Source organism: Strix uralensis, chromosome 2 (genome assembly GCF_047716275.1).
Source record: "Strix uralensis isolate ZFMK-TIS-50842 chromosome 2, bStrUra1, whole genome shotgun sequence".
NCBI lineage: Eukaryota > Metazoa > Chordata > Aves > Strigiformes > Strigidae > Strix > Strix uralensis.
Window position 1 is genome coordinate 131,727,000 of NC_133973.1, and position 23,991 is coordinate 131,750,990.

Here is a 23,991-nt window from a genome sequence, read left to right on the forward strand (position 1 = left end):
AAACCAGGCCTCCAGCTTGAAGAGACACTCATCTTCCTTCTTCTAATTGCAAAAGGGAAAATAAGTTTTATGCTGAAAACCTCCAGTTCGAACTTGCAGAGCAACTGCATGGGCCCCATTCTTCTCTCCCTTCATAGTGGCAAAAGTCACCCTGGCTCAGCTGCTCCGGGGTTAGCCCACATTGCTAAGGATAAGCCCACCACAGAACATGTCACAGAACTTCATGTCACAGAAACTTGAATCCTTGTTAAACATTGCAGCTCCAGTGGTGGTGCTTCACCCACAGCATCTGCTCTTGTTCTGTAGCTTTCAGCTACACTACAATATCACTTTTCTCTGAAGTTTCGGTTTAAGAAACCTCAAGTGCTATATTGGACATAATATTACAAAATTAGGCACATGTTCCCTATCTGAGTTTTCATTTGTCCCCTAAAACATGATCATCTTCTCTAACCCTTTGGGCTTTCTCCTTGCTCTTTTTATTTCATTTTTCACTCCATCTCAGCCTCACCCAGCAAGCTTCTGCAAAACTTCATGGATAGCAGTCAGTGCCTGGTGTAGGATCACTTCATATGTTTCTTCAGCTCCTTCATCTTTGTCCTCCATTTTGCTTTTCACAACTCTGTACCACTGGTTTTAAAGTCATCCCTGAAATTCAGTATACAGTCCCTTCCATAATAACTCTGACCAGGTAGAAAAGCTCTTAGAGAAACAAGGTCAGTGACGCCATCAAAGTCTATTTCCAGATGCGATGCTTGGCCTCACACCTGACACTTAGTAAAATATTCCACTAACAGCACATGGAAAAGACTAGAACTCAGTTCCCTCTCTCAAAGTGCTTCCAGCTCAGCAGGGCCTCTAAGACAAAAAGATACTGGCATTACAATTGGCAGATATGACTCAACATACAAAAATTGGAACTATGAAGAAGAAGCGTTGCTTGGCTGATTTTTTTCCTAAAACAATTTTTCGGAGTATAGTCATGCCTTTTAAAGAGACATTGATCCATTCCTGCCAGCAGAGACCATTAGGATTAATGGTTAATACAGACAGACCTCCAGTGAAAAGATTTTCCATATTTGTCAGATTCGTATTAGTTCACTGTTTCTTGGCATTAGTCCATTTTTTCGGAGGAAAGAAGGATGGGCTGTTTTGCTTTATAGGATCTGCAAACACAAGTGGCAAAGGTAGGAGCTTCCTAATACTGTCTGAAAAGACCACAGCTGTGAAGCAACACAGAGCATCACCTCGTTAACATTAAATCTAAATCATTTTTGGACCCTCCACTGACAGTTTGCCATGCTGAAAGCAAACGTAGCTCAACTGAAGTGAACAATATTGTGCTTGTTAACAGCTGCATTCAGAACTAGCAATTGCCTGTCACAGCAAGATGAAGTTAATGCCAGATGTTACTAATACAACTGCAAATAAAGTTCTAAAATGAAAACAATAACATCTCATTTGGGAAAATCTACAGAAGGTGTAAGAAGCCAGATTCTCAGATGCTGGGAACAAACACAAGACAGTTTGCATCAGCTGAGACTCTGGGCCCGTATCTCTATTTCAGAGGTTCAAATTGAAAAACTAAATTAGAAACTGATAACTTAGAAGAGGAATGCAAATCAAATGAGGAATATAAATCAAAGGTTAATAAATTTTGCCAGAGGTTACTTTTGTATTAAAGAAGCTCTCAAAATGTTTAAACACATTTGAAAGGAGTCTTTGAAGTACCTGAACATGACTTTCAGCTTTTGTAACAGCTTACTTTGTACCTATTCAGGGACCTGTACAATTGAGTATGTTTGATACTGGAAGCAGGGGATTAGAAGAGATGTGTTTCCACTTGATGACAAGGGGCGTACAACAGAAAGCCTTTTTAAATGAAGAAAAAAAAAAAAAAAAAAAAGGAAGTAAAGCACTGGGATCCCATGCTTAAGATCAGTTTCAATTAAATGATGCATTTTGTTAGAAAATGACATATATGGTTTTCCATAAGCGTAAGTTGTTATTTTTGCCCAGACATTCCTAGACAGATTACAAAAGCAGTTTTTAAGCTAATAAATAGGAAATCTCAGTACCAGTGAGTTTAGCTTCCCTGTGCTCCTGAGAATATCTAGTCAAAGAGAACTGCCTAATTTATATTTTCTAAGTAGAAGATAAAGCTAATTATTTTCAAGTGGAACAATAATTGCCATCAGAAATTAATTCCAGTAGTAGACAAAATCCCAGACACCAATTTATTATAAAAGAGAGATGTTTCAGTCTTCTATTTAGTTGTGGATAATCTAGTGATTTGATCAACAATGAGGACAAACCAGCAGTTTGCTTCGTTACAAATGCCTAGCAAATCTGGCAGATATTTTTCTCACAGAGAAAAACCTCCAAGCCCTTCTAGGAAGGCTAAATAGAAGAGAAACCATGAGGAGAAAGAATAATTAATACTACTGGAAACAACTAGGAAAAAAAAAAAAAAAAAAAAAAGGAAGAGGTCAGATTACAGGCTCAAAAATGGCCTAGTGGGAGACCAGAGCACAGATACTGGACAAGGCACCTCCTGTTCCTTGAATGTCTCCAAGGAGCTGGTGGGTGCTGCCCCATGGTGTGCTGCCCAGAGCTGTGAGAGGACAAGCGAAGAAGCAGACCTCACAGTCACCCAGGTCTCCTTGTCCAACTTCTCATGGTGTCACTGGACCCCTCAAAGATCTCTGAAGACTACAGATGCTTAGAGAGTCATGCTGGAAGGAGGTCATAAACCAGTACCCAACTGCTCTTTGTGCACCTCCTTTGAAGGCTCTTTTTTTATCATTCCAACACATTCGCGTATTCACCTCTGTTCAATTTAAAATTAATATAAGCTCCATCTCTTCACTGAATGGACTGCAAACTTGCCCGTTGCCCATATGGAAAAGCCCTCAGCTCTAATGCTGCTGTTGTCACCTTATGGCCTGGGCTAAGAGGAAGAAAATGTTCTTTGCAGCAACTTCTGTGACAGTATCATTTTCCTTGGAGTTTAATATACTTCTGATTTCTATATAATAGTTTCATAACCAGCCTCTGGCTGAGGTATCTGGATATTATTAAAACCACGAGAGCCTCCAAAAGTGATTGTCAAGAACAAAGCCACCTTCTGACTGACTTGCATTTTGCTCACACCTGTTGTTGACACAGAAAAAACCACACATTTTAAGCTTTCTCCAGTTGCTCTCTCCATTTCCAAACCATTTGAGGACCATTACAATTTTTTAGTGCTCTGTTGTTCCACTCAGAGTATTTTCTCAGCTTGCTTTGCTCCTGCTACAATTTAATAATGAAAGCTTACAGTTTGACTATCTCCTTTACCTCACTAGCACTACTCAAATGACTGCAGCAGACAGAAAATCATTTTCCCCAGGCCAAACACACACACTTATCAGGGAAGGCTTAGGACCTCAGTTTGTAAGTACATAAAGAAGCTTTAACAAAGAAACAAGTCACTATAGCAACATGCGTTAAAAAGGAAAATTTATATTTTGTGGTGAGAAGAGAAGCAGGGGGTGTCATTCAAAAAATATGGGTCTCAGCCTGTAAGCTTGTGTATTTTAAACACAGGAATGGTCCCATCCGAGAAACCCACAGTGTTACTGCACACTACAGACTTCTGGTTTCTGAGCTTTTTTCTGCACTGCATTCCTGTTTGCAAACCTTTCCTTTGCACTTGCGAGGACAGGCATCGTACCTTTTTAGTTTGCACAAAACTTAACGTCCTTCTTCTATTTTATCTGACTCTAGCAGCTGGAGTAGAGTTTACACAAAAACTCAAAACATTTTAAAGCCCTATACTCCAAGCTTGCTTTCAAGCATACATCAGCAGGGTGAGAGCCCAGCTTGTTCAGGTTTTTTTCCTTAAAATAACACCACCACGCTGCCAATATACGCACACAGTTCTCTTCCAAATACTATAGTTACCTAGGAGAGTATTTCGGTCACATTGTCTTTGCGTTTCTCTGCCTGCTGCTGCTGATTAAAGCCACTTGCAGAGCTGCAGGCGTGTCAGCCCAACTTCGCCAAGTGCACATACAGCTGCCTGCAGTCAGCTGCACGCATTCCTGAACTGGGAGGTATGGAACCCAGCCGGACACCCAGCCACCTGTTACAACATGTTTTAATAACTAAGGTTGACTCTATTTTCTATAGAAAGAGAAACTCTTAGTTATGGTTTATTATCAGAATGCCCCAGAGTTTAGTAGATGACACTTCGTTGCTTCTCGAGGTAGGCCAGATAGACGGAGCTCATCTGTCATGAGCGAAAATGATGAGCAATGGGAAAAGTGTGAAAAGTTAAGACTGAGATCAAGCTTTCAGGTAACACACACTTAATTCCCTCAACTGCTAAAGCCTCTGTGACATTGAACTAACCATGGAGTATTTCTTTCTCACAGTTTCCCACATATAAGATGGTGACCTTCCCACTTTGCAGTGCACTGTGAGGACTTGAGCATTAATACGGACAGCACTGTCAGCTCGATACCACAGGGGGAAGGAAAATCTCCTCCCTGATGTTATTGATGCGAGGCTATACTCATTTCCAATGTGCAGATAAACATCAAGGCCAATTTCCCTGCTGCCTCTGACTGCTCTTAGAATATAACTTAAGATAAAAACTCACTTATTGAAATTCAGAGAATAACGCTAAATTTTGAGTGTGAGTCAGCCAAATTGATTTCCAGACTGATCGGCATTCATGCATAATTAAAGCTGTTTTTGTTCAAGCGGTTCATACATTTACCAATTATCAGCATTACAGGAGTAAGAACCACTTCTACTGGAAAACACCTCCTGACTCATACGAACAATTTGCCTTTGGTTGCATACATCCTGAGACAGACAGGCACTTTGAGCAACAACCTCACCGACGTGAGTCAGCTTACAGTTCCCCTCACTTTGCTCCTTTACAACCCATTTAGGATGTTTCCGCTCTGATGCACCTCTCCTTGTACGGAAATCTGAACTTCTTCCTAGAAATCCAGGAAAAAATCTACTTACAACTAGTCTTCCACAATGTCACTTTAAAGATGCCAATGCAAAAGGAAAAGAGCTTTAGTGCTTTTCTCTATGACTACACCAATATTTTATCTCTTTGACTGGACAACTGACTATTCTGCCATATCAAAATTTACATGTGACATTTCAGTATAATAGTAGATATATAAGAAGTTCCCAGGATGGAAGCAGATTCCAATCCCTCTAGATTTAAGACCCTCAACTATTCCACAGTTCTTTTCCTGACTTATTTTGTTCATGCCGTTGCAGATTCAAGGAGCAACCACTCAATGAAAGCTTCACCCGTAACTGCAGGCAGGAGGTATGGAAAATCAATCACTGAATGGCATGACTGATTAAAATCATATTATCAAAAGTACGTTTCAGAGTTAGTTTTGTATCTGTTTAGTAATCTATTTTTAATACAGTTAGAAAGTAAATTAAGTCACTTACAGTGAACCAAAACTTCCCTTGTTTCCATGGAAATGTTTAGAAGGCTGATCTGAAGTTGACCAGACTCGTAAATACAAATGCTTGTTACCAGCCAGCTTAATCCCCACGGCTGCCTCTTGTGCGCACCATCACACCCAGCAACCTTTTACACTGCGAAACACTCCTTAATGACAGCTGATTTCTAATCCAGTGCACAGACTGAGCAAGATCCTCTCAAATATGTGTCACAATGACGGGAGCAGGGGGGAGCCACCAAGCCCGCACACTCATTATCTAAAAATTTCATGTCAACAATAGACCCTTTTAAAAGTCTACAATTCAAAGGACAATCTGGTACCTTTCTATTATAATTACTCTCTGCCATTCTGTTTTTATCTAACTCCAGCAATTTTACACTGGTGTAATGCTTGTATCCACTGAAATTACTCCTGCTTTATCCCAGGGTAAGCAAGATCAGAATGAGATCATTCATGCCTTATTTGCTGGAGAGTTACGATGGATCGCTATTAAAATATTAATACTCATGTTTGCTACAGAAAGACTGTATGTAATAAGTCATTAATGCACAGCAAGTCTTGCCTGTAGGTCTGGTTGCAAGGAAAGGGTGAAGGTGTCTTCAGAGATTTTGTAAGGGAAGAAATGTATATGAATATTGCTACAAAACAACTAATAAAACTCAGTCATTTGTGACATGAAACTGCAAATTTCATGCACATATTAATTTTTTGGCCCATTCAAGGCAGAAACGTGGCAAAACAGAAAATGAGAGGCAAGTCCTACTTGGCCAAAGTTTGAGTGGAAGCTGACCTAACACCTTACTGCTATCCAAAGGAGTAGACCTGCTCCTCCACCCTGTCTTTCCATATGCTTCTTTGCCTGCACACCAGACACCTCTTCCAGCTTCATTCCTTGCACCAGCTTTCATGCTTGTCAGGCATTTTTCTGAGGTAATTCAACTCATTAATTTGACAGAATATTACACACTTTGGTGGGGGGAGTTACTTTTCTTGTAGCTCAGCAAGTCGAATTACCCCAGCAAGGGACCAACAAATGCCAAAGCCAACATGTATGGCTAGAAATGAGTGACTGCCTCAACAGCAGAGAGCCTCAACTGTATATCTGAAATGTACCTTAACTCATTACAGCACTCTATCACACAAGTCCACATTTAGCCTCAGTTTGTGCCTAAAAATACCTGCAAAACTAACTTCTGCAGCAAGCAAAGAGATTAAAAAACAAAAGTTGCAGTTCTACACAGTGCTGGAGCCACTCCAATTTTTTCAAGTCCTTTTAACACATGAGAGACCTCTCTCTATTGCCTTTAGTCATTGAGTTAGTTCTGGAATTAACTTGATTAAATGGACTGTGTGAGACATTCAATGTGTCTTGTGCTTTTAAGTCCCTTAGGTGCTGTGGGAAACACATGTTTCAGTTTAGGAAAATACAAGATTGATATATGTTAGTTCTACCAATGCATTGCTTAGCACTACCATTTTTTATTCAGCATAGCAGATCTTTTTCTCTGTCTTAGAAGACCATCATGAGTAGTATAGAATATACAATTATTCATTTATTTAAGAAAAATGCTACCTTTCTCTACATACAGATAAATATATCCTTCAATATAAAAGGCTAAAAAACCCAAGGCATCATAGACAGTGACTGGTTTTGCAGTTACCTTGTGCCCAGCTGAAACAGAACTAGCATCTACAATATTTATTTCACTGAACAATAGGGAGAAGTAGTGGCAAAAAATATCGGTTAAGCTGTGGATGAGGTGTTGATCCATCACCCTGCTGCAGCAGTATATATGGCTCCCAAGGAAAATAAGATCCAGTAAACAATAGACAACTGGGGAGAAAAAACAGAGACCCGAGAATAAATGTTTGTGTGTACAAGCCCTGGAAGCAGGTTAAAATCTTAAGCTCTTAGCCAGAGGCATTCAAGCCAGTGTGAACATATCTGGAGAGAATGGCTTATCAAATGTTTTCAGGAGGAAAAAAATGCAATATCTGAAAGTGAATCATAGTAGCGATCCAGATATTTCTGCTGTGTCACATGAGGTCGAGCCTTTTAACATTTGTCAAGCTAGAAAACAGCAAAACTTAAACTTTTACTGTGACTTGAGTCAGAGCAGAGCCCAGCCCTGACAGCAGCTGCACAAGAAACAGCTGGCAAAGACCCAATATGCCTGTTAAGTCTCATCTCCTCAGATTATCAATGTCTCAAGTCTTCTGTTGGAAAATTAAAAAAATAACAGAACCCTAAAGTAATTTCTTTCTCGATCAAAGTCTTCTGAACAGCATAAAGAGGAGAAATGCTCGTCTTCCTAGTATACTGTATCCGCTACTCTGTGCAGAATAAAACAGTGTTTCTTTTAAAATACGTGCCAGGAAAAAAAAAAAAGAAAAAAAAAACAAAAACAAAAACAAAACAAAACTTAAAAGATAGGACAGGGCATTTGATTTAAAAATTTAAATTATAAAATCTAATAAATTTTTTAAAAAATTGTAAATTGGTGTCACTGATGTTAATTCCAGGAAAACAGAGGTACTGAGTGAATCAGAAACCTCCAATAAAACTGGAGGTTTTCCTTGAAGCACACTGGACAGTCTGAAGTCTGGCTTACTATTTCCTGAATATCTCTAAAGCAAGTTTCTCTATAGGACAGACTGAAAGAATCAGGTTTGTTCAGCCTTAAAAAGAAAAGGCTAAATGGAGGTCTCGGTGCTGCCTTCAACAACTTTATTGGAGGGTATAAAGAAGATGGATCAAGACTGTTCTCAGACGTACACAGTGAAAGCACAACAGGCATCATGGGAAAGGCCTACTCAATATAAGGGGGGGGAAAATCACCATGATGGTGGTCAGATACTCAAAAAGGGAACCAGAGAGGCTACAAAATCTCCAGCTAATAAGGTCCTGAGCAACCTGATCTAAGTTGGCCCTGCTTTGAGAAAAGGATTGCACCAGAGCCCTTCAAAGGTCTCTTCCAACCTAAACTATTGTCTGGTTCTATCTCATCAAAGGGGGCAGAGAAAACCTTGTCCTCTTCTTCCCACCAGTTTCCTGGATAGTACACGTGTTTGGAAACTGCCTGTGTTTTACAACAGCTTTCTAAGGAGATATACCTGATAGAAAGCTCCTAGTTTGTCACAGAACCTTCACCAGAAGAGAAGGGAGATTGCACCACAGTAGTCTGAAGTCAAACACACAAAGCTGAAATTTTGTATTCAGAGTACATCTGAGGTGTCTGGACTGACACCATTAGTACCACAGCTTCCAGTGGAGAAAAATACCCAAGTCAATAGAAGAGTCTACCTCCTTCCCTATACATTAATGAATAAAAGTCAAGTCCAACTCTGAAAAGCTCATTAGAAGCTAGGAAACTAGGTGACACAAGTAAGTTGAATGCAGCCTGGGGCAGTGCTTTTACCATGAGTCTTGCTGCGCAGAATTTCACCACTAGCTTGCCTCCCTGAAAATACATTTTTATGTCACAATTAGCCCAATCAACTGCTTTTTTTGCAAAAGGGGCAATCCTGTTCCTATTTCTCAGTCACAGTCATGTATTTCTGCTATTTTCCTTGCGCCAGCCTTGGCACAGATCTAATCCTAGGGTGAGCTGACACAGGACCTATAGTGTTGGAGCAAAAGTGAATACTTTTCTGACTGTAACTAACTCATCTGACTGTGGAACCAGATGAGCAGCAGCGCTGGTGCAAGAGCAGGGAGGCAGAAGAGGACAACCATACTGTCAGGGATTCAGGGATCAAACCATACTGTCAGGGATTCAGGGATCAGCTGAGTTACAATTTGAAACTGCAACTTGTGACGCAAATACTGTTCAGTGCCAAACAGCAATGTCAAGAGCGGCCCCTCTAAGCAGTGCTGAGGGGCCCTTCTCAGCAGTGCACTGCAGAGTACAAGACGTAGCTGGCAGTCACTTGCCAGAGAGCTGCCAGGAATTGGCAGCTGAGAAGTAAAAACCAAGGGCACCGATCCCACGGAGCCTAAGTCCTTTCGCATGAACTTGTTAGTTTAACAGGATTTGGGATCTATTTAGCCTTAGCTGTGTCTCCATTATCCAGCACTTCAGAGGTTCCCAAAAACGTTCGTTGTACTTTTCATTTTAACATTAACTATCCACATCAATATCCTGCTCTAAATGATGCAAATGGGAGTTTCACCACAGAGTTCAGGAGGGCAGGGGTAGATGAATATAGTGACTTGTGGGAACACCAGGAGTCTGTCTGGCTTCTGGCACACAGCCCAGCAATTCATGTATTCAGAAGAGACCATTAGATAATTTAGCCTGACCTGCTGTATATCACAGGCCATTATATTTCACCATCTCATCCTTGCACTCAGCCCAACAAATATGTATCAGGTAAAATAAACTGTTATTCCCTGTATATTTGGCAGCCTGAACGAGTAAGATATTTTTTATGAAAAGGTACCAAGTCATTTCCAGTATCCTACAGCCTACAGGTGGAAGACTGTTTTGAATAACCCATGAAAGGGAGGGGAAATGTCCTGACCAGTGAAGGCTGGTAAAAGCTGCTGTTTACACGACCAATATATTTGATTAAATCGGAATCTTATTGTAAGGAAATATTCAGTTGCCAGTAGGAATGCTGAGATAAGTATTTTCAAGGATTCAGGGTATGGCTCATGATTCAGTGCATGGTGCCTGCTTAGATTAATTACAATTTAATTCCAAAATGCTTGATTAGTATTGCAGTTTTATGCAAGCAGTAGTGATGTATGGTGGACTTCAAGATGCCTTATAGCAGAGATGTCAGAATTACCATGCTCCTTCTCCAGCCACCCCACCGGCTCACCCACATGTCTCGTCTTCAGCCAAGATCCAGTTACCTGCCCTCTGACATCCCATGGCTTAGCTCTCTAACACTGACATGAAGGACAGTGCTTGAGTGTTCAAAGCATAGCTAATATAAAATTTGCAGAATTCCTGACTAAATGAGAGTGCTTTAATTTAAACAAATACCTTTTTAGGATATGAACCTTGCAACTGTTCACTGAAAACCCATCTTAATCCTTCATTATTTATGCCTCCAAAGTGACAAAAATCAGTAAACCCCAAAGACAATATTTATGCAGTCAAGAATGAACTACTGTTCATGCATTTTGCTCAGGTGCAAGATTGTGATGATTAGCTGTAATATTATAACTTAAACCACTTACCATCTCTTGCCCACAAAGACTCAGACTGAGAATTATCTCACCTAACTTTAGAGGAATACAGTGTAGATACAAACAGTCGAATGTGTTGCTTTCATAATAAGTGTAGAGAAATGGTCCTTCTGGGACACAAAACATCTCATCCTAAGGTAGATAGCTGAAAGAGAAAGGCAAATAGCAGTCTGGAAAAACCTATTTCTCTCCACTGGGTGTAAAAAGAATGGAGTGACCCATTTAGGCGTAGATGACAGTCCTGAAGTTCAAAGAGAAGAATCCCAGCCCGTATGATTGGAAATTGGGTCTTGTTTAGCTCTAGACTTTCACTTAGATTCATGTGTCCAGTTCAGGCTCCCCAGCACAGAAGACATTGATATAATGGAGGTAATACAGGGAAGGCCACTGAGATAATCAGGCAGTTGAAGGACATGGGATACGAGAAGAGGCTGAGGGAACAGGGTTTACTTGGTCTTAAGAAAAAAAGGTGGAAGGAAGGAGGAAATCTCACGATCTACAGCTACTTAATGTAGTTGAGGGTGCAAAAAAGATGGAGTCAGACTCTTCTCAGAGGTGTAAAGAGATAGGATAAGAGGCAACAGTTGCAGCAAGGGAAATTTCACCTTGGTATAAGGAAAGAAAGAGCACCATGAGGGTTGTCAGAATACTGACAAATAGTTGGCAACACTGGGGACTGCATGTAACACTTGGTACTGCAGATTATGCAGTGCAGTAGTAACAGTGCTGAGTTACCTTAGAGAGAGGTCACTCTGGTCCTGGCTGTATTTTAGCTCTTTTTGACAGAGTGAATTAGTACATGACAAGCACTGTACCTCCACATCTAAGCAACCTATATTCATACTAATTTGCAAGCCACAACAGTTATACCCACCGCTTGTTTTTTTTTGCCATGGATAAGATATAAATTGCACTGACTTCATGGGTTCCTCCCAGTAACGTCCATTAACTGACTCCCACTCTGAACAGAACTGTCTTCTCTCACTGCCAGTTGTTTGACAGCTGGCACATGGTGCATTGGAAGTGTGCCTAAAAACTTGAGTTTATTTAAAATATAACCCCTTTTTTAGGACATGGAGGCTCTATTAATAGACAAGCTCAACATTTACAATGCTGAGGTGCAAAGCAAGTGCAGTTAGCAGATCTTAGAAGAGGCCCATTTGAGAGCACAGCAACCAGGTCTTGTGTATTAATTTTCTGCAGCAAGGTCTAGAGGTAGAATGAGAATGGGAATATAATTTTACATCAAAAAAAACCCAATCAAAAAAACAACAGATTACAGGCATCACATTTTGTTGAACATTCAGTATTCCCACTCACAAAACAAGACTATATTCTACGTTCATAATAACTTCAAGCTAATGAAGAACAGCTGCTTTATATGCTTCAGAAGTAGATTAAGACACAACAGGATGTTCAGTAACTACGTTAAAAAAGCAAATTCCTTAATGTAACTGTATCAGTCTACAGGAAAAAAAAAAAAAAATGCATGCCAAAACTGGCTGCCAAAACTGGCTCTGTACTCTCACTGCCCTTGTAATTCCTTTGGGTTAACACATTCTCTTACACTGGATTAAAAAAAGTAAAAGCAAAGGTGTTGACAACTAAATCTTGATCCAAACCCTGTCCTGAGCTGTCTGTATGAATGTGTGCTGAATCTGAATTTGCACCCTTTCCTATATAAAACTCACATCAAAAAAATGGTGAGAAAATTTACTTCAACAGCAGCTACACAGTTATCTAAAGTACTGGTACCTATTTAGAGTATGTTTGTATTTAAGTCAATGGTGAAAATTGAAGCTGTAGTTGTCAAAAAAAAAAAGGACAAAATATGAGTGTTTTGCCAAAGTTTTCCAAACAGCTTTAATTTACACCTCAGTTTTCATATATTAGTGTGGTGCACAATATTTCCCCAAACTAATATATTTGTAAGTTGAAGTGGAAAAAAGAAATAGAAAGTTACACAACTTTTGTAAATATTAAGAGGAAAGTAAAGCTTCATATTATTGTATAGAAGGTAAAGCTTCATATTGTTGTATAGAACTGTCCTGGATTGTAGACATATTTCTGACATTCGAGGGGTTTTTTGACCTTTGCAGCTCAGAAACTTCTTTTTAAAATACTTCATGCTACTTTCCAATCATTTTTTAAATTGTCTTTATGCCGACATGTGATGTGCACCAGATTAGGTCAGATCCTGCTCTAGCTCTGGCAGTGTAAATCTGGTACAGGTGACCTCATTTAAAGTTAGTACAGACTTGCATGGGTGTAATTTAACACAGAGCTTTGATCCCCTGCTATATTCAGTACCTCTTTAAAACACCACTACTTTAATGTCTTGACAACTTGGAGCTTTAATTGTGTGTTACACTTTACTGAAATGCTGAGAATCATCTCCCAGTGCAACATAAATAGAGCTTTATTTTAGTTCTTAGCTGGTTTTCTATTAATAATCCATGCAATTTGCAATGGTACGCATGCTGTTGGCAGTGTTGAAACCTAGAGAGGATCCAGGGAAGTCAGTGGAGAAATGTGTATGTAAAAAGGACAAGAGAGAGCAGAAAGGGTCCCAGTGCAATACATCTACCATGCTCATACATACACAGGCCCACCTATTACTGTCATTTATGCATATTTAATGCAAGAATCAGCTGCTTACTTTACAAGACATTATTAGGGATCAGGAACCTTATATCCTAAGGAGATGCAAAGGTAGCAAGTGTTTGGTATGCAGATACACTGAATAGAGCACTGTGATGATTAACAAAAAGCTCAAGATGAAAACTGTAAGGACTCTTGCTCATGATCACAGGAAGATAGAGATGGGGTGGCATAAGGGACAACAGGTCTCATCCTTCTCCCATAGGTTAGAATCATAGAATCATTTAGGTTGGAAAAGACCCTTAAAATCAAGTCCAACCATAAACCTAACACTGCCAAGTCCACCACTAATCCATGTTATGCGCCACTTCTACACATCTTTTTAACACCTCCAGCAATGGTGACTCAACTACTTCCCTGGGCAGCCTGTTCCAATGCTTGACAACCTTTTTGATGAAGAAATTTTTCCTAATATCCAACCTAAACCTTTCTGGTGAAACCTGAGGCCGTTTCCTCTCGTCCTATTACTGGTTATTTCACAGAATCACAGAATCATCTAGGTTGGAAGGGACCTTGAAGATCATCTAGTCCAACCGTTAACCCAACACTGACAGATCCCAACTACACCACATCCCTAAGTGCCATGTCAACCCGCCCCTTGAACACCTCCAGGGATGGGGACTCCACCACCTCCCTGGGCAGCACATTCTAATGCCTAACAACCCGTTCTGTAAAGAAATGCTTCCTAATATCTAGTCTAAACCTTCCCTGGCGCAACTTGAGGCCATTTGGGAGAAGAGACTGACACCCACCTTACTACAACTTTCTTTCAGGTAGCTGTAAAGAGTTAAAGTCCCTTTAGCAGATATGGCCAGAAACAGTATGGATATCTACTGCTCAGGCCCCTCGCTTTGCAGCTGAGCGTTAATGCAAAGTGTATGCGGGGCTAGAGTCTGCAGTTTATATACTTCATTCATATGTATGTCCTGTTCAGCCATTCTTCCAGCAGCTGCAACCTGGAGGTAGGAACGACATCAGCATCCTATTTGCACCTGAGGAGATCATGAATCAGAGCCCCTGGGACTGCTTTGATCCAGCAGAAAATGCCTTGCAATCCTATAACCACATTCTCGTCATGACAGTTTAATGGTTCATAGAAATAAGTGTTCACTTCACTACACTCTTAAAGCAGCATGGGTGCTCACAGCAGACACAAACAAATCTATTTCTGAGACAGAAAAAATGAAATATTAAAGAAAAAATATTGCAAGAACAAATAGGCAATTAAAAGTTATTTCTTAAATCTGACAAGCCATTCACTTAGACAGCCCTGCCATAATAAAACCATAAAAGACTCATAAAGTGGCTGTGGGAACCTCTATCAGATAGGTATGAGATTTCACTGACAAGAGAGCAAGAGGCAACAGATGAATGAAACTTAGTTCCATAACATTTGCAAAGTCTTTGAAAATTTATTGTACTTTATAGAAAGCTAAATATTATTACCAAAGTCAAGGGAGACAAATCCCATGTGTATCTCCATTTATGGGAGTGGTCAGAGGGGTAAACAGGAAATTAATTTCTCAGATACTAATAATGGAGAAATGGAAATTTTTTCATGGGAAACAAAATAATGTTTGCAAATACTCTGATATAATCTCAGTAGCTGTCCCAATATCTCCTGCATCCCCTTCCATTGCTTTCAGTCCTTTTCTTTCCCAAGCAGGATGACAGGCTTGGAAGTTCAATCACTTGGAGGGATATATGTACGAAACTGTCAGCAGAGGCTTCTTGGAAGCACTAACATGAGCTCATTGCTCCAATCCCTTCTTCTCTAGCACTCTGCATAGAGCTATCTGTGATTGCAATGTCACCCTCAGATATTCTGTGCACTAAATCACATCCACATTGCAGTCCTATTGGTGAAAATCTTCCCACTTTGTTCAGAGCAAATTTGGGATACAGATATGGTTATGACATAGTTCCAGAGCTGATCCTAATTGATTGTTTCATTGATTGATTGATTTATAAAAGATATATATACACTGGTACATTATTGCAGGAAACATTCAGAAGAAGTAGACTTTAGTATCTAGCTTATATTTCTAATCTATATATATTATATATAGTATCCATAGATATGTGCAATGTATCTAATTTATATAGATTAGAAAATGGCACAGAAATTCCTTCAACAGGAAAACAAAAAGACTTGCCCTTTCTTCAGAGGGATAAAAAGAACTAATTTACTTATCAACCAGGAGAAGCAGCAACAGAAAACAGTTGCTGTGGGAAGTTTGAGAGAGTCAGGAAGACATGTAAAAGTATCTGCTAAATGTAATATCTTTGTTCTGCTCAAAGTTGCATTTGTCAAGTCTTTTAATACAAAAGGAATCATTGAATTTGTTCACTGCCCCTGATGTTGCATATTTCTGTGATTTTTCTAACATGTCTCACTATATACCATTATGAAGGGCTACCAATTCAATAGTTGCTCCTCACTCAGAAAGACGACCATTCCTCTTTATCATTAAAACAGCTGATGCCAGAAAGGGGGTTACCATTCTCTAGAGACCACCAGCAGGAGGTATAGGGGTAACCACCACCTCTTACTTCGAATCAGGACCACAGGCAGAAGAGATGCACAGAGGAAATCAAGTGAGTCACAGTTAGGATATGGGGAGAAAAGACTAAGAAAGATGAGAAAGCAGTGAAAGGCAGCAGGCAGTGTTGATGAGGCTGGGAAACAGAGGAGCTCAGAGAAAAACCTCCTAACCTTGGAAGGAGAAAGTAAATGGAGTCCCCATGAGTGGCCAAGAGGAAGAAGGAGTGTGGCTGTATCACTACTCCAGGCTGGATGTGACCCTTAAAATTTCACACTCTATTGGGACAGGCAGTTTCCCCTCTAAAGGCTTAGAAATCAGAACTGAAAGTAAAACTCCACACACATTTACAATATTAGAACATCAAGGAGTGCTGGGGATCTGAGTCATATTTTGAACATGTAATGATGGCAATATTGTGACACTAACAGCTCCAATTTACTATAATGGAATCCTCATGGTACGCATGGTGAAAGAACACAGCTGCAAACACTTTCATGGGGAATGTTATATGTTTCTTTATTATTTAGGTTGGTTTAACGGCTCAGTCCTCTTTCAGATGAAGATAATGGGAAGAAAAAATCCATTTACTTGATGATTGTGTACCCAGGCATTATTGGAATCCACAATAAAAGCTATTATTAGTCACTTTTATTACTGATCAACATTTTCAAACGAGAGCCCAGAGTAAGATCCAAATCCATATTAAGGGGTTTTAAGTACATTTGGCCCAATTTGATACAGTTGCCATTGATTTTTATATAAGCAGCCATTAAACATTTAAATCGCTTCTCAAAAATTTGATCAAAATCGCAGAAGAGATCCAGTGCTGGATGTAGAACTATTTGTGCAATCAGATAGTAGACATTAAGCAGGATGATCTTCAGCTGCAAAGTTTCAATACAGTTCCCAACTTCCCCAAAAACTACAGAATTTAGGATCATTTGGAGATTCAGGGGAAAGACCTTATGGTGTGAAGCTGTGAATGGAATTTAAATTGAAATTATTTATATCCTGTTTTATCTGTTGCCAACCTTTAGTGTTACTCCATAAAGCAAATCCTAACATAAATGTAAATGTGTCAGCATTGCACGAGCAGTCTCAGTGCATTTGTCCTTACATAGATGCAGTTGCTGAAGGATCTTGGCCAATGTCACACTTGCCACACTAATCTCTGTATCTTGCACCCGACATAATATGTTGTTTGTATCCAGAATTTCTCTACCAGCAGTAGACAAGACAAATTATCTCTAAAATATCCCTAAAATCTCATGGAGCCCAAAGGATGGTCAAGAGAAGGTAAGAAACATCTGAGAACTACCAGCCCCTGAGTATAAAGGCTGTAAGAAGTCAAGTCCATCCTGGCTGTTGCTTTGACAGCTGTAATCCTTACTGAACCCTTTCGCCACAGAGATGCTACTAATGCCACCTTTTTAAGTAATTCCTTCTGTTAGCTCTGCTTTACAGTTCCTGTTTATTAAATTACTGCCTATCCTTTTTTATATCTGTCTTCAAAAGAGAGGAACACAGGGACAGGATTTATCTAAGCAAGAAATAGGCCATGGGTCAGCTGCCCCAAGCTACATGGCAAATAGAACAAAAAGACTAAGCTGCCTGTCACCAAAATCATCCTGATCTAGGAGTACAAGTACACTTCCTGTTACAAAAATTAATGTGACTAAGAAAGTACTTATTTGCTATTCCAATGCAGAGGCCACTATTGACATAAAACTTTTTCTTTGGTCATTGCAGATACAAGCTTTTAAACCTTCTTTTTTCTTTAAAATACCGAACAACATCATGCTTTGTAAGATCAAGAAGCCTGGCTAGTGTTTTCCAGAGCATATCCAACTCCAACCACTCTTCCTCACCTCCTCCTCATTAATCAAGTGTTATATAGTATGCTTACAAGCATGAAGCAGGCTGCATGCATTTTCCCCGGAGGTGATGGTTGCAATTGGCAGCAGCCTGCACACAGGGAACCCCTATCAGCACCTCCTTGACCTACAGGCTGCTGTTGAGGGTCTCAGCTTATACTCAGTGCAGCATTTGGTCTGTAGCAGGTCCTCCTCTTCCACTACTTCCCAAACCCCACTGCTCTCCCACTGCAGTATCACTAGTGATGCAGTAGGTTGCATATTCTGATACCACAGACCTAAGCAACACCTAGTTCAACAATTCAGAAGAAAGAGGCTTTCCATCTTTCTGAAATGTTATACAAGCTGCTATTTAATGACCACTGGCTGGTTGGGTTTTTTACAAAGTAATGGCTACAATTGCAAGTACAGGATTTTACTTGTCTTAAAGAATTACTTTTTATCTCTAGTTTTATGATTTCCAGCCTTTGCAACACACACCTGACATTTCAGCAGGTCTCTGATATGCACTAATACTAAAAAAAGAAAAACCAAACAAAGTCTAAGGAATTTGCAATGAATCCCACAAGGTTGAATGAAGGTGTACCATGTCATCACATGATTTAGGACCTGCCCTGCTGCTAGTTTGCCATGAACACTTAAGATTATATCTCCCAAAACACATCTGCTCTTCACAGCTGTATTGGGTTTGCATGGCAAGGTTTTGGTAGCAGGAGGCTACAGGAGTGGCTTCTGTGAGAAGCTGCTAGAAGTTTCCCCCATGTCCAATGGAGCCAATGCAGCTGGCTCCAAGATGGACCCACCACTGGCCGAGGCTGAGACCATCAGTGATGGTGGTAGCACCTCTGGGATAACATATTTAAGAAGGCGGAAGAAAAACTGCTGTGCAACTTCAGCCAGAGAGAGGAGTGAGAATATGAGAGGAGCAACTGTGCAGCCACCCAGGTCAGTGAAGAAGGAGGGGCAGGAGGTGCTCCAGGATCCAGAGCAGAGATTCCCCTGCAGCCCGTGGTGCAGCCCATGGTGAGGCAGCTGTGCCCTGCACCCATGGAGGTCCACAGGGGAGCAGAGACCCACCTGCAGACCATGGGGGACCCCACGCTGGAGCAGGGGGATGCACCCAAAGGAGGCTGTGACCCCATGGGAAGTCTGTGCTGGAGCAGGCTCCTGGCAGGACCTGTGGCCCTGCGGAGAGAAGAGCCCACACTGGAGCAGGTTTGCTGGCAGGACTTGTGACCCCATGGGAGGGACCAACACTGGAACAGTTTGTGAAGAGCTGCAGCCTGTGGAAAGAACTCACATTGGAGAAGTTCATGGAGGACTGTCTGCTGTGGGAGGGACCCCACACTGGAGCAGGGGAAGACTGTGAGGAGTCCTCCCCCTGAGTAGGAAGGAGCAGTGGAGACAATGTGTGATGAACTGACCACAACCCCCATTCCCCGTCCACCTGCACCACTTGCTGGGAGGAGGTAGAGGAATGAGGAGTAAAGTTGAGCCAGAGAAGAAGGGAGGGGTGGGGGAAAGGTGGTTTTAAGATTTGGTTTTATTTCTCATTACCTTACTCTGATCTGATTCATAATAAATTGAATTAATTTTCCCCAAGTCAAGTCTGTTTTGCCCATGATGGTAATTGCTGAGTGATCTCTCCCTGTCCTTATCTCAACCCACAAGCCTCTCATATTTTCTCTCCCCTCTCCAGCTGAGGAGGGGGAGTGAGAGAGCAGCTTGGTGAGCACCTGGTGTCCAGCCAAGGTCAAACTCACCACAACAGCCTGTTCCCATATGCAGCAGAAAAAGGGTGCATTTCTTGTCAAGCCCTGAACTGCAAATTAAAGACAGCAGCAACAACAGACATGACCTACTCGAGGTTTCACGAACCCAGTGGTATAGTTGCTTCTGCCAGCTGAGGGGCTGCTGAAGATGCTGCAGCACAGATGGGGCTCTCCCACATGTGTTGTTCATGTCACACAGAGCAAATCCAGGCACTGCCCTCAGGGGGCTGATGGAGATTGCTGCCAGCAGCGATGCTTTGACCCCATCCTTGTGGTATGAATGCTGTAGCCCACCAACAGGTGCTGTTTCTGTGATGGGACAAGGTGGATATAACTTTCACATTTTCACCTGTGCCTCCTCAAGCTATGCCAGAAGAGAGAGGAGTGACTGCATGGCTGGCTCACAGGGGACATCCTGGTGATGTGTCACCCTCCCATCTCATCTTGTCCTCTCTGTACAGCACATCTACAGCGTGCTGCAGTGTTACAGGTCCTTGCATTGCTGAGAAAGCAGGAAGAAGAGGAGTTTAAATGTACAAAAGCAGAAGAAGGAGAAGATAGGTCTGATTTTTTGACTCTGGTCTTCAGCATTTAATGCTTCAAAATAATTGTGTTGCTCATTTGTGCCTTACAGGATGTGTCACTGCTAAAATTTAACAGACAAATTCCACCCTGTGGATTTTGTGAGTGAAATGGTCTGTTTGGTAGTGGCTAGGCAACGCTTTCTGAAACAAACATTACATGTACCCCAGAGGTATTTTTTTTTTCTATTGTGAAGTATCTTCTGACCATTTCCTACTTTTCCATAGTCACGAGCAGCTTCGTCACTGCTGCTAGTGAACACATGGGGCTTTGCAGAGCTGCATTCAGGTTTGGGGTGCAGTTTCTTTCAAAATGAGGTTAGATCTGTTTGCTGGGGCTGAGCCCCGCACCCCAGCTCGTTCTCCTGAGAAATTGGACACATCACCATGAACAGCTTTAGCTCAGAGCCCCCCACAAGTTCATAGCCAAAGTCAAATCCTTGTTTGGGTGGGGCATTGGGTTTATGAAATAAAACTGAAAGGAGCAAGGGAGGAACAGAGCCAAATAATTGTGTCCTCATAAACATGGGTGGGTTGCCATTCACTGATAAACAGTACACTAAAGTATGTGTGATGTTAATTTGCTCATCCCCCCTAGTGACACTCTACTGTTCTTTGTGGTTTTGATATCAGTGAAGAATACAAATTGCTGAATAATACAAAGGTCCCTACATGGCTATCAGACGTTAATGACCTTCACTTACTGTGCTGCTCTGGAGCTCAACACTGAGCTGCAGTGAAAGGCCACACTCTCTTACTAATCCCCCTATAGAAGTTGCAATCAAAGGCAGCATCATAGTCTCCATAGAAACAACTGAAAAAATTCTCCATAGATATCACAAATAACCGAAAGGGCTCTGGTTGGAAATCTTGAAGTGTGGGTGCAGCCCAGGGCCTTCCCCCACCCTCCCCATAACCCAGGAGCCGCTCTCAGCCCAGCCTGTGTCCACCAGTCTGTGTCCCAGTGATGCCATAGGATGCTGGTCTCCAGCTCCACCCCAGAGGTAAAGCCGGTGCCAAGGAGATGCGAATTTGTGCAGTGGTGTTAAACACATGCCTGCAGCGCTTCTGAGGAAAGCAGAAATATCACAGACAAACAGCATCAGTGCAAGGAATACAGAGCCCTGAACAGTGTAATCAGGTCCTCATACTCACACTTGTTTTTGAGGAGACTGGAGGGGAAGAGGCACAGCTCTCATCAGGGCAAAGACTGCAGCAGCAACCAGGTCTGCTATTCTGCTTGTTTATTCCAGAAAGAGAAGACTAGCCATGTGGTAGGAAAACCAGGGGACCTCTGCGGGCTTTAGTATGACCAGGAGAGAGAGCACAAGGGAAAGAGGAAAGGATTGCTCTCTGTAGCAGCAGAAGAGGGATCATGTCAGGCACAACTCAGAAAGGGATCTGAATGTGACCCAGGATCAAAGAGAAGAGAGGTAGCTTCAGCAGGAGGACACCCTTGTCCTCTGTGTCCTCTTACAAACCAGGCTTTCTTCGAAAGACACTGAAGAAGAGCAGTAGAACTCTATTTGTGTAAGGAAGCATGAATGGGTAAGCAAGCCACACCTGGAAGATGTTTGGGGCAGAGCCCCATTACGGACCAAAATTACATCTGTTGCCCACCAACAGAGATGTCTTGCTTGGAGGTATCTGCTTGTAGCTCTGTGCTGCTGGGCCAGACTTCCTCTGGCACCTGAGTTACCCTGGGTGACTCTGCATGCTCCTGATGATACTGAAATGTGCTCATCATGGGCATCCACCATGTCCCTCTTAGGGCCATTTCACAATCATATATATCAGTCTTGTCCTCAAAGAATTTTTTCTTGCCTATGTTCCCTTGACCCTTTTTACCTTTTATACGTATACCTACTCTGCTACCCTAAATTTATGTTTTCCTCCTTGCTACTTACTTCCTTCAGGTTTTTGTAGAATGTTATTCTTTCCAACTCAAATCACCGCCAAGCCATATAAAATACATTTTTAATCTTTCTTGTATAAAAAAATTCTCTCCAGCCCTTTCCTTTCTAATGACACTTTTCTCTGAATTCCCTCCAATTCATCCATGTCAGTCTGGTATTGATATTCCAGAGCCAGAGATCTGTTCTACCTGTGACATATACAGCTGGATCATCACCTCCCTGGAAGATAATGTTTTTGCCTCTGTGTGTAGCCCCAAAATCATACTATTTAGTGCCAATACAAGCCCACATCTAATTGGTTTCCCACTGCTATCTCTAGGGGTTTTTTTCATTTCTAGTGCTCTCTAAGTATCTCTCTCCTGCAGAACAGCTGAGTCTCTGATTATTTTTCCCCAGATGTATGAAACTGCATTTTCCAAGATGGATCTTTTCTGCTACTATTATTCCCTATTTCTAACCTTTACCTTCTACCACTTCCACTCTTGTTAATCTTCCCAGCTCCTTGCAAGGCAGCATCCTCTGCTCATTTAGGGATATAGTATATCCTGAGCAGAAAGCAAAACTAGGAACACACTGTCTTGAAGTTGACAATTTGTTCCCTTGTGAGAGGCATCTGTTAGCATCTATAGATAAATGGCAGATTATTTTTCCCTCCATGCTTGATCCTTGCTTCTGCTTGGCATGCTGGAGAGAAACAGAGGGCTAAAGGTGGGGGTCCCTCTCCCAACCCTTACTCCCCACGGCTGCTAGCCCATCTGTGCGAAGGAAGCAGAGCTGCCCCACAGAAGCTAATCCTCCTCCTCCTAACTGTAGACGCTCACTCATGTCATCTGCATGGAAGAAGAGACGATCTTGCCCTCCTTGTGCTGCTTGCCATTCCTTACAGCTCACCAGGGAAGCAACTCCACAAAAATAAAACACAAATCCCAGCAGCCTCTCTCCGGGACTCTTTCCCATTTATCATTTCTCCCTCTGTTTATCACCTTCCTTGCCAGTCTCAAGCAGTGTAAAAGTACTCACAGCCAAAAAGAACTCCTAAACTTGTTTTTGTGATTCAATGAATCAAAACCTCTCCTTTGTGAGACAGTTTTTTCTAGAAATATTCACTATTTCTAGATAACCTCCCATTGGAGTCGATGAGGCTGCAGATGTCTTCTAATCTTCCTCTTGCCATCTAACTCCCATCAGCACTGATGGTCAATGCTTTGGTAGACAGGGTGGATATACCGATTTCAAGTGCTATTTGTAGCTTTTCATTCTCTTGCTTTATATGTTTCCTACCCAGGGAACAGAGATTTTTCTTAGCAGCTGCTCTCAGGATGGATCAGACAGCATTTTATTCAGACCAATATAAAGATGTGGACAAGAAAAGTTATAAAGTTTAAATCCTTGAAGTACAGCATTGATGTCAAGGAACAGGTATTAAACTTTTACCTATTTTTTTTTTAAATCTCACATCATCCTAGAGTGGAAGCAGATGGCCATCCCCATGCTACAGCTGAGGAGAACAACACACAGAAGCACAAGGCATGTCAAAGCTCCCCTCTGAAGTTCTGCTGCCCCCAGAAGCAGTCAGAGGTATTTCTGAATTTTGCCCAGAAAAATTAACAACAAAATTTTTGGGGGGACTATTATTTATTGTTAGTACCAAATGTGAGAGTCCTACAAACCTGATGTGAAAGGCTACAGGGGTCTTCTAACCTATGGTTCCTGTAGGAGCAGTGGCAAATCTCAGCTTCCAAAATTAGCCCCAAGGCATTTGATCAAGTCATATGAGAGGGGATGACACTGGAGGCAAACGTATCTTTGTGGGTGCTGCTGCACTATTCTTGATGAGAAAGAAGAGAATGCAGGTCCACTGCAATGCTAGAAAGAACCCCTGTAAATGAAGGGGTGAGGAGGAGTCAGAGCAAAGCTTGGAAAAGTTGGGGAAAGGAAGGGAAAAGGCTGAA

The 23,991-nt window shown here is 41.5% G+C and overlaps 1 protein-coding gene across 10 annotated transcripts in view; it reads right to left on the reverse strand.

The window, feature by feature from the left end:
• DLG2 (discs large MAGUK scaffold protein 2) overlaps nt 1-23,991 on the reverse strand; it is a 1,055,297-nt gene that overhangs the window by 956,107 nt on the left and 75,199 nt on the right. The gene's annotated exons all lie outside the window — the stretch shown is intronic.